This window comes from Corvus cornix, chromosome 19 (genome assembly GCF_000738735.6).
Source record: "Corvus cornix cornix isolate S_Up_H32 chromosome 19, ASM73873v5, whole genome shotgun sequence".
NCBI lineage: Eukaryota > Metazoa > Chordata > Aves > Passeriformes > Corvidae > Corvus > Corvus cornix.
This window is the reverse complement of record NC_046348.1, coordinates 4,051,241-4,065,051: the sequence shown is the minus strand read 5'-3', so window position 1 is coordinate 4,065,051 and position 13,811 is coordinate 4,051,241. Positions and strand designations below refer to the sequence as shown.

The 13,811-nt window shown below is 47.8% G+C and overlaps 1 protein-coding gene across 5 annotated transcripts in view; it reads right to left on the bottom strand.

The window, feature by feature from the left end:
- CAMKK1 (calcium/calmodulin dependent protein kinase kinase 1) overlaps window positions 1-13,811 on the bottom strand; it is a 94,627-nt gene that overhangs the window by 57,744 nt on the left and 23,072 nt on the right. Inside the window, exon 1 of one of the 5 annotated variants that reach the window (XM_019287599.3) lies at window positions 1,095-1,202. The exons of 3 other annotated variants lie outside the window; for them this stretch is intronic. The gene's annotated coding sequence lies outside the window, so the exon portion shown is untranslated. Of the gene's footprint in view, window positions 1-1,094; window positions 1,203-13,811 lie in introns of those variants that run through there. One more of the 5 variants, XM_010402520.4, reaches the window with a different exon arrangement.

Below are 13,811 nucleotides of genomic sequence, written 5' to 3'. Positions count from 1 at the left end.
AATCAGTCTCCAGCCCTGCCTGGAGATCAGGGCTTCCCAGGGCTGCTCTGCACAGCCAGGAAAGCACCAGCCACATCCCTGCTGTCTGCAGCCTCTGCCAGGGCTGGGCTGTAGCTCTCCTGGCAGGCTGGTACATCACAGAAATCATTCCAAATGAAGGGAAGGAAGGAGCAAAAATGCTTCCACCATTTAACCCAGCTTGCCCAAGGGATAGGAGAAAACCTCCGAGGCCACCCTGTGCTAAAAGCTGTTTCTTCTGCCTGTAGAGAAACGAACCCGAGGCCTTTCCTTGCAGCAGCTTTAGCCCCTGGACAGCCACAGCTCACCTCACTCCTAGGCAGCATCAAGAGGAAAATGAATCCGCAGCTGAAGCCTGCAGCTCCTACACCTTCTTCCCTCCTCCTGCCACGAGATTTTCGCCATATGTGGGAGCAAGGGGAATGAAGAATCTGCCTGTGCTGCTGTGTGGCTGGGCGTGAAAGCCCACAAACCACCCACCTGGACTGAACATTTGTGAGTCTCATGCTGCTCAGCCAGCAGGAAAAAAAGGCCAGAAGCACCGGGAAGAGCAGCCCAGCAAACAGTGATGCTCATGTCAGTCACCTGAGCAGCTCCTCACCACCCAGACCAGGCACCCGGGGTGTCTCCCCCTCAAAAGTTGAAGCAAACTTGCTCAGTTCTAACCCACAGCACAGGCTGCAAAATAAATCTCCAATTGACAACTGAACTAGATAAACTGAAGATAAACCCCATAAATCAGTTCATCTGATCAAAACAAACAGACCCATACAGTGTTGAAACAAATAATACAGTGCCGCTAAAAGCAGGCTAAAAAATCTAGCAAGACTTTAAAGAAAATAACCATTTATCTGTAGAGCTGGGCTTTGTTTCAGGTTCTGCTGTTTTGAAGGATTCCTTCTCACTGATAAATCCTCCAAAACTGTATTGGAAAGCGAAGATTTCCCAACAAACAAATCAGTTACGTGCAGCCCAGTCTCGCTGTGCATAAACTCAGTACAAAAGACAACTCTTAATTTCGGCAAGGCTAAATCAATGGTGGATTCGCAGTTTTTCAGGCTGTGCCACAACCATACCTTGCTGTTATGGGAAGTCCCAGCAAAACAGAAATTCCACCACCACCATCTCCCAGCTCCTGCGCAGCTCCGCTGTCCCTGCTGATCCCCCACAACACTGAACACCTGCTGTAGAGCAGAGGATTATGCTGCAGACACGAACCAAAGCTGCAAACAAGCTTATATGAGCAAAATTAATTTACTTACAGATATCTTATTTACCATTTTTCCCTGTAGCTATTCCTCTTGCTGCAGGCAGACTGCCACTTCAACCATGATTTTCACAGTGTATTTATCAAATGGCTGCACATGTTTCCCAGACTGGCACTGAGCAGAGAATGGTACAAAAAACCCTTTTGAAAGGAATATGATCCTGGAGAAAATCTCTCTGTATTTTATGTGGGAGATGAGCAGATGCAATTAGTTTTGCTGCTCAATAAAGTATTCCAAAGCATTGTTTGAAAAATAAAAAATTGTAAATCTAGTTTACTGCTTGGTCCATCCTCCTGGCTAACTAGAAGTGCTCCTGTCAGAAAAGATGGGGAGGATAAAAGGTCCTGAGCCTCAGCAAACACAGATTCATTTCCCAATTTTGCTACAGGCTGTGAAAAGCGACTTTATGGCTTTGTTGCAGTTCCAGGTTAAGAGGAATGATGCTGCTTCTCCTTCGTGTCCCTGAGAACACATCTGCCCCGTGCTGAGGCACCAAAGGCCCTTGCAGTAAAAGAATCCCAGAGAATAATAACTGCAATGAGCATTTGCACAGAAAGGCTTCAGGCAGTGATTCTGCTGCTGCTCAGTCAGAGGATTCAAATGCTGGCACCAGGGATATCACACTGAGACCCTGCCTGCAGGCACGTCCATTAGGTACCACTTGACCACACAAGACCCACAGGCAGTGTCACAGAGAGAGGTCCCGAAGATCACAACATCTTTACCCTTTTTTCCCTGATGCTTTACCATACACCAGCAAGGTCAAGAATCAGGCCAGGTTTTCCAATCAGTGCAATGATCCATGTACCAGGACAGGCTGCCTGCAGGGGGGACATCATCCCCATCACCAGAATCCATCAGCTCAGGTGAGACCCCCCCAGGAACGCCCCCAGCCTGGGGCAGAGCTGGCAGCACACCCAGTCCTGTGTTTCCTTCACACATTGCCCCCAGCAGCACGGCCACAACGAAGAATCCGCTCTGACTGCTGTCAACAGTGGCAGAAACTCCCTTTAAGGAGAAAAGCAGCATGTCCTGGGCTGGGCTGCCAAGTCCTGGACAGCTCCTCGAATGACATTTTAGAAATATCAGGTCAGGAAGTCCCTTCCAGAGCCAAAGCTGTCTCCCCACACCAAGCAACACAGACTGGGAGTATTTCCATCCTGGAGTGTTGCCTGTGCTCCCAGTTCTGCAGGACTTCCCCAAGCACTGCTACCCTGACATGAGGGAGATAATTCCACACCCCCCCCATCCTGAGCCCATCAACTTTTTATATGTGTTGGAGGCACTTGCCCCAAGCCCAGCCAGCTCACTCCAATACCTTCAGTCTGGAGAATTGAGGGGAACCTGGGTCCCACAGCCAAGCACTGGAGCAACATCGGAGCTGCCAACAAACCCCACAAGTGGTGTGCAACACATGGAACTTCAGATATCGTGCACCAGCCATTTATGGGTCTCACTGCTGTGGTGGGAGAGCAGCTAGAGGGTTCATTTTTCCTGCAGTAATTAAATTCAGAACATTTCAGCTCTGCCCACTCCTGGCACACCAAGCAGGGCACCTGAGGGTGAGACTACCTCCTGCCCATCTCCACTCACACTGCTGCTGCCAGGAATCAGGCTGCAAGACACAAATGAGCTTCTTGGCATCTATGAAAACCAGTTTCAGACATCGCTGGCCAAAAGGCAGCCCAAAGCAAGAGGCAAAGGACAACAAGAAGTTGCAGCTCTGTGAAGCTGAAAAGAAGCAAATCCCTGCAGTCCTTGCAGAGATCATCAAGGCAGGTGTACACCAGACTGCCCATTTGGACTGTGTCCTCCCTGGCAAGGGGCAGCAATCACTTTAGGTACTAATTTCTGACTAGAAGCAGAAGACATTAACACAACCTAAATGATAAATTAGAGCTTACTGTTGGTGCTTTTTGCACACACCCCACACGTTTGCTTTGTGCTGGGGCTGACAAGGCTCTTGTTTCAGGGCACAGACAAGCACATCTTGCTGAGAAATCACTCAATCCTGCTGTAATCATCCAGTCCCTCTTCCCTCCACAGCTCTTGGCAGTGAGCCTGGCTGTTGTGCCACAGCTGAAAATCAGATCTAAAGCGAGGTGCTTTGATGCCTTGTGTGAAGCTCCTCGAACACAGCTTTACCAGGAACCATAGAATGACAAAGAACAGCAGCTTTTGCAATTCAAGCACTGCGTGAGAAATCTGAAAGGCAAGTTCAGACCCCTGCTCCTGCCAGACTTCTCAAATGACAACAAACATCTCCAGACCATGGTCTGGAAAATGCAGCATTCTACCTCCACCTCCTCCTTAGCCCTTTTCAAGGCAGGGTGCTTTCCAAAGGGATTTTGGGGCCAGTTCAGCCCCTGAGCTACAGACAACAAGCACCCCAAGGTGCACAACTCTGTGCTTGTCCTGTTCTCCCTCTCTTCTCCCTGAGAGATCCCATCTGAAGGCAGAATCTAGGGTTTGGATCTGATGAAGGACTGACACTTTCATGACCCTGGATGTAAAGTATAGATGCACATGTGAGACACAGGCTGAGCTCAGCAGTGATCTCCTGATATTATCATGTGAAAAACAGAAGTTTCTCACCATGAAGGCCATATAACCACTTTTAAGAGCAATTAACAGCATATTTAAAATATGTTTTGAAACTAGCCAGGATGCTGAACCAAGATCTCCAGTCTACCCTACAATTCAAGAGATAACAACCACCTTGCGCACAGTCCCGAGCCTGGAAAGTTTTACAAAAGATTTCCCAACTCCATTATATTTCATCCCTCCATGTTCTAATTATATGGTTAAATACATTTGCATAATCAGATGCAATTACACTAATTGCATATATAAGCAATAATCAACCAAAAATTACTCTGAAGAAAAAAGTTTCTACTTAAGGAAATTCCTGTAACAAGAAAACACTGAGGAATGCCAAGTCTGTCTAAGCGAGAGTGATATTAACATTAAACATTCCAGATAATGCAGGTGAAACAGGAGCCCTGCCAGAGCATTATCCAACTGAGTGCAGCTCTGTTGGCACGTTTTAACCATGTCTTTGGTAGGGACAACACAAAAGAACTGAAGAGAAGTTGTGCTCCTGTGTACTCAAGCCCTGGCTACAAATGGCTTCAGTAAGACAGGTTTGGCTGCTTCGTTTTATAGTAGAGGTTCAGCAAGACTTGTGGGCATCAGATCCTGATGCCAGACTATATTAACTTCTACTTTAATCTTTTAAAGCTGTTTATCAGTGTATGAGCATCAGAGCTGCTTTTATTTTGCAAATTACAGCTGGGAAAGCACGAGGAACAGGCAACGAGAGGCACTCAGCCCACATATCCCAGAGTATTTGCTTTCAGGGATGCCAAGTGCTGTGACTCACCATCTCTGCAACAGCCCAAAGTGACCACAAACCAGCACATCCCAGCACCCAACTCCACACTGACCCTGGTGACAACCTGAGCTCAGATTATAACAAATCCCATTTGCCCTTGTGACAAGGGACACAAAAGCCCTGTGGGGGAAGGACCCTGACCACTGTGCCAGCCTGATCCCAGCTCCTGACACCGTGGCAGTGAGGGATGGGAGGATGGAGGAGGTTGGTGTGGGCAGAGAGCCCAAGCCCAGTCCTGCTGTGTGACCACCAGCCTTACTTGGTGCTTTGCCTCACTTCCAAGTGATCCTAGGGAAAACAACGTGGAGGATTATGGCATGTTAACGTGCACACATGGCCTGGACAGCATGGGGACCTCTACTCAGGTGTCAGAGGAGAACAAAAACCCATTTCCAAAGCTGCTCTCAGCTGACACCAACTCGGACCTCAGAACCTGCCTACCCCAACCCCTCTTCCAGTCACCATCGTGAGTGCAGGAAATACCCCAAATGCAACCTGCATGCTGCCCAGGGAAAGCTGACCCCCATAAATCCAATGGAAAAGCAGCCTCCCAACCAGCCCCTGTAGGAATACTTGGTGCTACAGCTTGAGGTGGGCATGGACAGCATCAGCTCACACAGAAGGGTCCCATGTAGGGTCAGTGCAGGACCTGTGCTGTGGAGGGAGCAGGCTCCTGGGGCTGAACATGAGCAGGGAAGAGGAGGAGGAGGAAGAGGAGGAGGAAGTGCCATGGTTTGCTGTCACTTGCTGGGCTGAGAGGCAGCGTGATTCCCAGGAGAGGAGGCAGCCATGGCAGGGAGCACAGCTTGCTGGAGGTGGATTTAAACAGTCAGTGAGGGGGTGCTTCAAAAAGTAACTGAGAATGTCAGATTATGTGAAAGTTGAAAGTCTTAGATTATTTGTAAAATACTAACAAGTAAGGCAGTAGTCAGGCTCTATTGATTAATGAACAAAATAATTGCCTCAGAATCAGGGAGGCTTTAATATTTAGGGCCTCCATTGCAATAATGGCTTTCCAAATGTCTGTACCATGGCAAGGTAAATGGCAGGTTAAAAAAAGAAGTTTTTCAGTTGTTCTAAGGAGAAGGGATTGGTCTCAGGTGAGCCATCTTCTGCTGCAATCTGTAATGAACCTCAACATTGCCACAGAAGATGATACAGACACGTGTTTCACTGTTTGTTGTGATAAACAAACTGAAAATGAAGAAATCAAGAGGACCTGAACAGCCTCTCAATCTGCAAGGGTGAAGTCCAACATTCCACAATGGCCAAATCCCCACTGATCTCTTGGGAGCAGAAGCAGGCACCCAAAACAAACCTGTCTCCAAGCCAGTGCAGCTACCCAGTGCCTTCGGGGGACTCTGCTGGACAGCACAACCAGGGCACCAGCATGCAGCCTATGGAAAGCACCTCTGTGGCAAGGAGAGCAAGAAAAGGGAATAGAAGAGAAACAGAACTGAAAACAGAATTCACGGCAATGAGCTCATGCACAGATTTGTGTGAACAGCCACAGCACAAGGCACCCACCCTCTGGTTTTAGTGTAAGGTCTGGATTTTAAGCCTGGTAAGCCCAGCCTGCAGCGAAGGCTCTGGAGCAGCAGGGAGCCTGCCCGCCAGGCAAGCCAGCTCTCACACACACCAGCCTGTCACCCTGAGGAACAGAAACCAAGTGCACACAACAGCTGATCTTGTGGGACTGCATCCTGCTTCCACAGCGGAGCCCATGAGACACACGAGTAATTAAATAAATTAAGGAGGAGGGAAGAAGCCACCTGGAATTGTACAGATAGGCTGCTGCTTTAGCAGCAGAGTCTCAGCCCAAGCTGCACATCGGCACCCAGATGCTTCCAGGACATGTCTTTCCTCCTCCCCAGTTTACGCATTTCACCAGCGTATTTCTCAGCCCTGCCTGCCTCCCCTGCACCCACTAGCACCTTCTATACTGACTGCCATGGCCAACTCTGCTTTCCAGGTGCTCACAGAATTCCTGCTGCTGCTCAATATATAAGAATTCAATGACAGAAAACAGACCACTGCAGAACAAAGCTGGTCGTTCTGTTTAAAGCAGCATAGTGGGATCTGGGAAAGGACACATACAGATCATCAACACAGCAAAAGAATTCCGCATCAAACACCTTTGCCAGGCTCAGATCTCACAGCACCGACCAGCACTGTTTAAACAATTGTTTAAAAAGCATCTACAACCAACCGAACAAGCCACCAGGCAGAACAAGTTCACATTTATACGTGTCAGGTCTTAAAGGTTTATCTCCCTCCCAGATAAGGAGAAAGCTTTCAGCTGCCTTTGAGAGATCTGGAGGTATTTCAGGGGATATATCAAGTTCCTTAGTTCTGTAAGCCAGCTGCAGTGAAAAGTCTTTTCAGCATTTTAAAAACATTAGTTTCCACCTGTTCCAGGACTGCAAATCTACAATAAAAGTGTAAGCACGGAACACTGCAGGCTTTTTTCTTCCCAGCAGCTCAAATACGGGTAGAGATTTCTCTTCAAGGTGAGCTCTGCAAAGAGTTTTAACCAGGGAAATTATCCCAGCATCCATCTCTAAATGTCCATGGGCTGAAGGTCTTCATCAACTCAGCCGATCTGCATAGCCCCAGGCAAAGGGCAAAGCACAGAACTGCACAGGGCAAGGCAAAACCAGTGAACTCTGTACCACAAGACAAATGGACTTCAAATTCAGAGCTCAAAGTATCTGTTCTATTTCCACATGGATAACTCCCATCTTCTGATAATCCTCACATGTTTAGAAACCCCAGGACTTGAAAACATGTCCTCAGATAACCTGCACAATATCAAAGGCGGCAGCAGCAGCAGAGAGGCTCCGTACAGAGGGAACAGGCTCTGGGGGATGAACAACAGATCCCACGGGAGTCAGAAGCAGGTACACCCCGATAATTACCCTTGTCATGCACACACAACCCACACTTGGAAATGTAACGGGTAGCAGGCTTCCCACTTCCTTTGAAGCCTTACGCTTTAGCTCTTTAAGCCTAAATGCACTTTCAAAGCCCCGAGGTCAATGACTGGAGATTATCCAGGCAAAGGCTGCTGGGGAGAAAGCTGTTCTTTTGAGTCACTGCAGTGCTATCCCTGAAATTCAGGCTGATGACAACTCAGCATTTGTCAGAGTGAAAAAGGCTTTACAGCACCAAAGGACCAACAACAGTTCCCAGGTGCAGCTTTAGTTAAAACACGAGTGTGAAAATGCCACCCTGGGGCACCCTAATTTCACCCCAGTGAATGGGCGGAACGCAGGCTGCCCAGGCTGGGGCTCCAGGCTGCCCTGGGACACCAAAGCCATGCCCCTGTTCTTGTGGCTCAGGACAAGTACTGTGCATTGTACTTGATCAGCTGGGTTCTTTCTCAAGCATCAGAAATGGTGCAAAGCCACATCATTTCTGCAAAGGAGCAGAGGAAGAAGGCAGGTTTCTGGTCACCAAGTCAGCAAGTGCAGGAGCAGAACGGGGAGTAAATCTGCTGACAAAGAGGTGTCCAGACAGTTTTTGACAAGCCAGGGTTTAGTCCTGCCTTGCATGGCCCAGTGAGGCACACGGAGCTGTGGGAGCTTGCAGACACAAGGACGGAAGAGACGCAGCCAGTACCGACGGCAGCACACCCGGGACCATCTCCCTGCACAATCAAAGCTCCTTCCAGCCTCCAACCTGGGCTGCAGCACCCTCCTCCTGCTCACAGCAGGCAAAGCCAAAACCTTCAAAAGAAGAGTTAGAAGCCACCAACCTCCACAGGATTTTCAGCCTCCTCTCTTCCCTGCCCTGGGCTCCACTGCAGCTGATACCACTTCCAAATAAAACCTGCATTTGGCTGTTTGCTGCTAAAATTTTCAAGGCAGGGGAAAGGCAAACACAGTTTAAGAGGAAAGGGTGGTAAAGAAATATGATCTGTGCAATTTAATAGCAAGCAAAGACATGTGGAAAGATGGGATGTGGTTTACAAATGTAGTTTTGAGCATCATTCACACAGCCTGGCCTGCCCCATGCCCAGGAAGAGAGCAAAGAAGGAAGACTCTGAAGCCAATTGACTTGGGGACTGGCAGCAATACCTGATCCCAACAGCTGTATCCCATATCCTGGAAGACATCCCTGTGATACAGGTCGGGGTGTTGCTGGCAAATTAATTGCACTGCTCTGGCTACTCAGATACCCTTCTCCAGTTGCTATGGGAAAAGAAATCAAAGAACAAGACTGGCAACAACGTGAAAAAATGAAGCAAAGCATATGTTTAAAAGCCTTGCTGGCTGCCAGCCAGGGTGCTCAGCACCTTCCAGGTTGCATCCCAGAACAATTAGTCTGTATGCAGCCACTGAGTTTCCCAACATACTGCTCCTCTCTGCGATGGAGACGTTGGCTCTACCCCAGCAAAACACTTAAACACATTCTTGAACTTGAACTGTGGTCTCAGGACATCAGAAGGGATGATCACACATGTGCCAAAGTGTGAACAACACAGAAAATCTCAGCCTAAAAAATGTGGAAATGCTCACAGGAGTGTCTGGGTAAATGTGTTTCACACGTGTCTCAAAGAGAGCTGCCCAGTTACTCTGGGAGCCATCCCAGGACTCCTTTCCCAGGAGGAGAGGAGGACAACAACATTTTCTTCTACATTTGCATTTTCTTAGGCTAGCAGGGCTCTTGTCAAGGCAGTATCAGAAATAATTGTCATTGCATCCATCCTCTTGGGTGGGGTCTACCTCCATCCATCTTTCTTCCCTTCACGGGTGCACACTGCAGCACACAGTGTGCCACTGAGGAGAGGTGACTCACTTGGAGGCAGCTTTTGAACTATCCTCATCTAGAAGGGCTTTTTGTGCAGTAACAACAGCAAAACATTAACATTATTACTATAACTACGATTATTATTACTATTATTATAATATCATAATGTATCAGTGCCATTCTTTTGTCTTTGAGGCTAGCAACAATTGGTAAATTAGTTAGGTAAATTTTAAAAACATTTTAGAACACAAAAACCCCCTTCTTCTGCAATTAAGAGACAAAGCAAACTAGAAAACTTCTTGAGGAAGTGATAGATTCCTCTTGACTTGAATTCTCTGAGAGGAACTGTTGATAAAATCCTCCACACCTGTGACCCAGGAGATCTAGCACAGACAACTACAGAAAACCGAAAACCTACAAGCCTGTGAATTATTCTCTATTACCTGACAAAAGACACCCATAGGAGAACTATTTTTAGCCTTCCTTTCACCAGTTCTGTTTAAAAATAAAACCCAAATCTTCACCTGTTTTTGAAAATCTTGCCTAATAGATTTCTCTAGTGCCTGTCACCTGCTGTGACCTGTGTTTTACAGACAGTGCCAACTCACCAAGGGCCAAAACCACAGTTACACAGAGGAGTTAGGAAGAGACACTGCTGCTCAGGGTCACCCAGACACCACCTTAATGGTCAGTGAGAGAATCCCAAATTTCTGACTGCCAACCTCTGCCTATTTCATGTGCCTTTGTACTCTTCCTATAATGAACACACCTTTTAAAGAGTAGATCTAACACCAGCATGGTTTTTGTAACAACACTACATCATCATTCCTGACACAACCCAAAACTGGGCTCATGCTTTCAGACCTGATCCTGACAGTCAGTGCACTCCCACTTTCAACATTTGAAGCAGTGAGTTTAGCCACATCCAGCTTAGCAAAGCCTATGCCTCAGCCAGCAGCAAAACCCCATGTCACTCCCTTCATGACTCTCCCACTTAGGCTGCAGCCCAGCCACATGGGTCGAGTACGATGCAGAGATCACACTGTGCCACTGAGCTCAACCGATCCACCAGGAACCTACATTAATCAGGAATTAGATCAGGAATTGATCCAATTCCTGATCATTGTGCTTGTTGCCGGATGACTGTGAGATCAGAGAGATGCAAGATAAGAAAGAAGAAGAAAAACCCAATAGGTTTACTTGCTATATAAAGCTTAGAGTGGATTACAGAGGAATTTCCCTAGGCTCTCATATATGCTATTCCCTTGCTTATACATGTGCATGCTTCTGAACAATCATAACTCAATTTCATCAATATTTTGGTAATAGAAAAAATATAATTACATATAAATAAAAGTTGAGAACAGGGTTTTATTTGCACAGCAATGTTGACTGTGTCACGGGGACAGCTTCCATCTGAGGGTGCTTTTACTCACTGCTGGTGGCACAGGAGTTTGAGAATAGGCTCAGACTTGCACCTACCCACAAAAGGGACTCACTAGAGTAGGCTGAGAACAAAGCTTGAGAAGTCTAATCTAAAGCCTGAGATCACTCTGCCTGACCAGTAAGCAAACAGCAAAATTAAAGTCTCGCATTGCTGTGGAATTCAGGCAAATCTCCTGGGATACACTGCACATGCAAGACAGAGCTGTTTCCTCTCCTGTCTGATAAACCATTCCATCATGTTCTAGATGCTATTAAAAAAATTATCAAAGGAAGGGGTGGAAATTTTCAGCTCATCTCCACCCATCCCATTCTGGAAGCACCCAAAGAGACTCACTTATTCTAAAAGTGACTAAGACATGAATCATCTGATGAGTAAGCACATTGGCTCTGGAAATCTTATTCAATCCATGACCACATCCAAGTCACTGCATTACCTAAATCATTTATCCATTTCATACATTAATGCAGCAGCACTCCAAGGCCAGGAAGAAGCTCTTGTTTCCAACACCAGGGTAATTGCAGCTGATCTTGTCACGCTATGATAGACAGAGCACCGCCAGGAAACCCTGTGCTGAACCAGCAGAGCAAAATCACATGGCGAGTCTGCATATACAGTGCTCTGAAAGTCATCTTTGGAGATGCCTCTAGCCTCAGCTCCTGAGTTAAAGTGTACTGGCACCAGCCAGTGGTGCAGCTCAGCAGCCCTGCACAGGCAAACACAAGCCCTGCTCCTGGCAGCAGGATGCCAGCAGGGCTCCGTGCAGGCAGTGCCAGGACCACAGCTGAACGCTTTCAACGCCCTCCTGTTACTCTCCCAAAAGCTCTCATATGAAGCTGCAAAAGCATTAAGTTAAACCACTTATGGGGCTTAGATATCTCTCCCTTAATATCTTAAATATCTATTCTGAAGGAATATGAGCACCTCACAAAGCAAATTTGCTCGTCTTCACAAACACCCTGTGGGATACATTCACAGGCAGGGAAACAATGCTGGGGAGAAGATGTAATCCCCATGAATCCTTCTTAACAGACCCCAACAGACACCTTGATGCCTTTGAAATGCTAGCTTAAGATCCAACAGGAGATCTGTGGCTGATGTTCCCCTGCCCTCTTCCGAAAATCCTGGTGAGGATTTCCTAAAATCAGTGAGCAGGTCTGGTCTGCCCTCTGAAGGCCCCTCACACCTCATCCCCAAGCACAGCAGCAGTGATGCACCCAAAAGGCAGCCTGGGCACCCCCTGAAATGATGAGTCTGTTCAGTCTGTTTTATAGCCCACTGCACAGCCTTTCTGCAGGGCTGCTGATTTCTCTGTGTTCCATCAGCACAGCACAAAAAGTACACTTGTAAGTGGAATAACTTCAAAGGACTAATTTAAGTTGTTCCGTACCATTCCACTGGCATTGCACTACAACCAGTGTCTTGACACTGCATTTCCACAGCTTTAGGTTTTCTGAATCTTTCAACAGACTCACAGGAGAACACAGCCAGAGTTTTCACCTGAATGGCCAGCCCTGTGAGCATCTGCCTTTACACAGACAAGGGTAAAAGAATAGAGATTTCTCACCAGGGTGTGAATTTGCAATTTGCCTCTGCTGGACTATGTATTAACAGTAACCACCACCCACCTGCTTCCTCCACGGAGCCAAGGCCCCTCTGCCTTCATTATTCCCTTTGGTACTGAGGAAAACTTTTCATCCCTTTGCACTGAATCCAGTGACCACAACTCAACCTCTCACAAACTGAGGTCAAATAACAGGACTAAATCCCATAAACACAGTCAGCCTTGTCTCCACAGCTGCTGTGCTGGTGATCTTCCTTGCCTGAAACATCAGACCATGTCTGCCCATGGCTCCTGACCACCTTCTTACATCCCACTTCCCTCCAAGAACTTCCAAGCTCACCACAAAATAATCTACTAAAAGGGAAAACAACCCACCTCTGGAAGCCGAATGGAAGAACGCCCTCGCAACAGGCTGGCCTGAGGATGAAGAGACTTACACAGCCCAGAAAAACTTTGATGTTACCACAAAGAGCAGCAGCTGCCAGCACTGATGGAGAAGGATGAAAAGGCTGAAAACTTCCACAAAGGCTCCTCACAGCTGCCTGCAGGTGCAGGTACAAGACTGACACAGGATAAGCTGGTTTTCAGCACCATTACAGCAAACACCTCTGAAGTTGTAGGTGGGTTGACATTCACCCCCAGAGGGTTTGGATGGAGGTCCTCAGACTGACAGCTCAGCTGTGACCACAGCTCAGCTGCTCCCAGGATGGCACATGCACTCACACACACCTTCCCTGACATTTGTGCACACAGGATAAAGGGAAGAGCTGCGATCCCACCAGCACATCCTCATGCACTGCTCTCCATGGCCATCGGGTTGGATGCACCAACAAAGTCTCCAGGAGGGAGGAAAACCCGACAGCCTTTGAGAAGCAGCTCCATCACAAATCCACTTCACACTGAGGCAAATGCATCCCCCTCTCTCTCACGCTAAAGGCATCCTTCCAAATAAAATTACCAGCTCCTCTGCTGTGCTCATAGCATCATGAGATCTGTCTGCTCCCTGCTGGGATAACTGCTCCATGTGTCTGCCTCTGTCCAGCCACTCTCCCAAGCACTTGACGGGGCAGCAAGACTTCACTGGCCTCCTCCAGCTCCCCTGGGCATCGCTTGCTGGCTGCTGGAGGACTGCAGACCAGCATGGTGCCATGGCACTTTGAACTTATGCCTCTGGCACTGGTGAAAAAGGCATTCAAGGACAGACAGATCCTCTGAGCAGACAAATAGCTGTACCTTGGGGAGAAAGAGAGGCAGGTAGAAAGGAGCTTACTGTTTTCCTTTCTCTGGGGGTTCTCTACAGAGGCCTAAGGACAGTCTCACCTCTGCAAACCCTTCCTCAGCTGCTTGCATCCAGCCCATGGACAAGGCAGG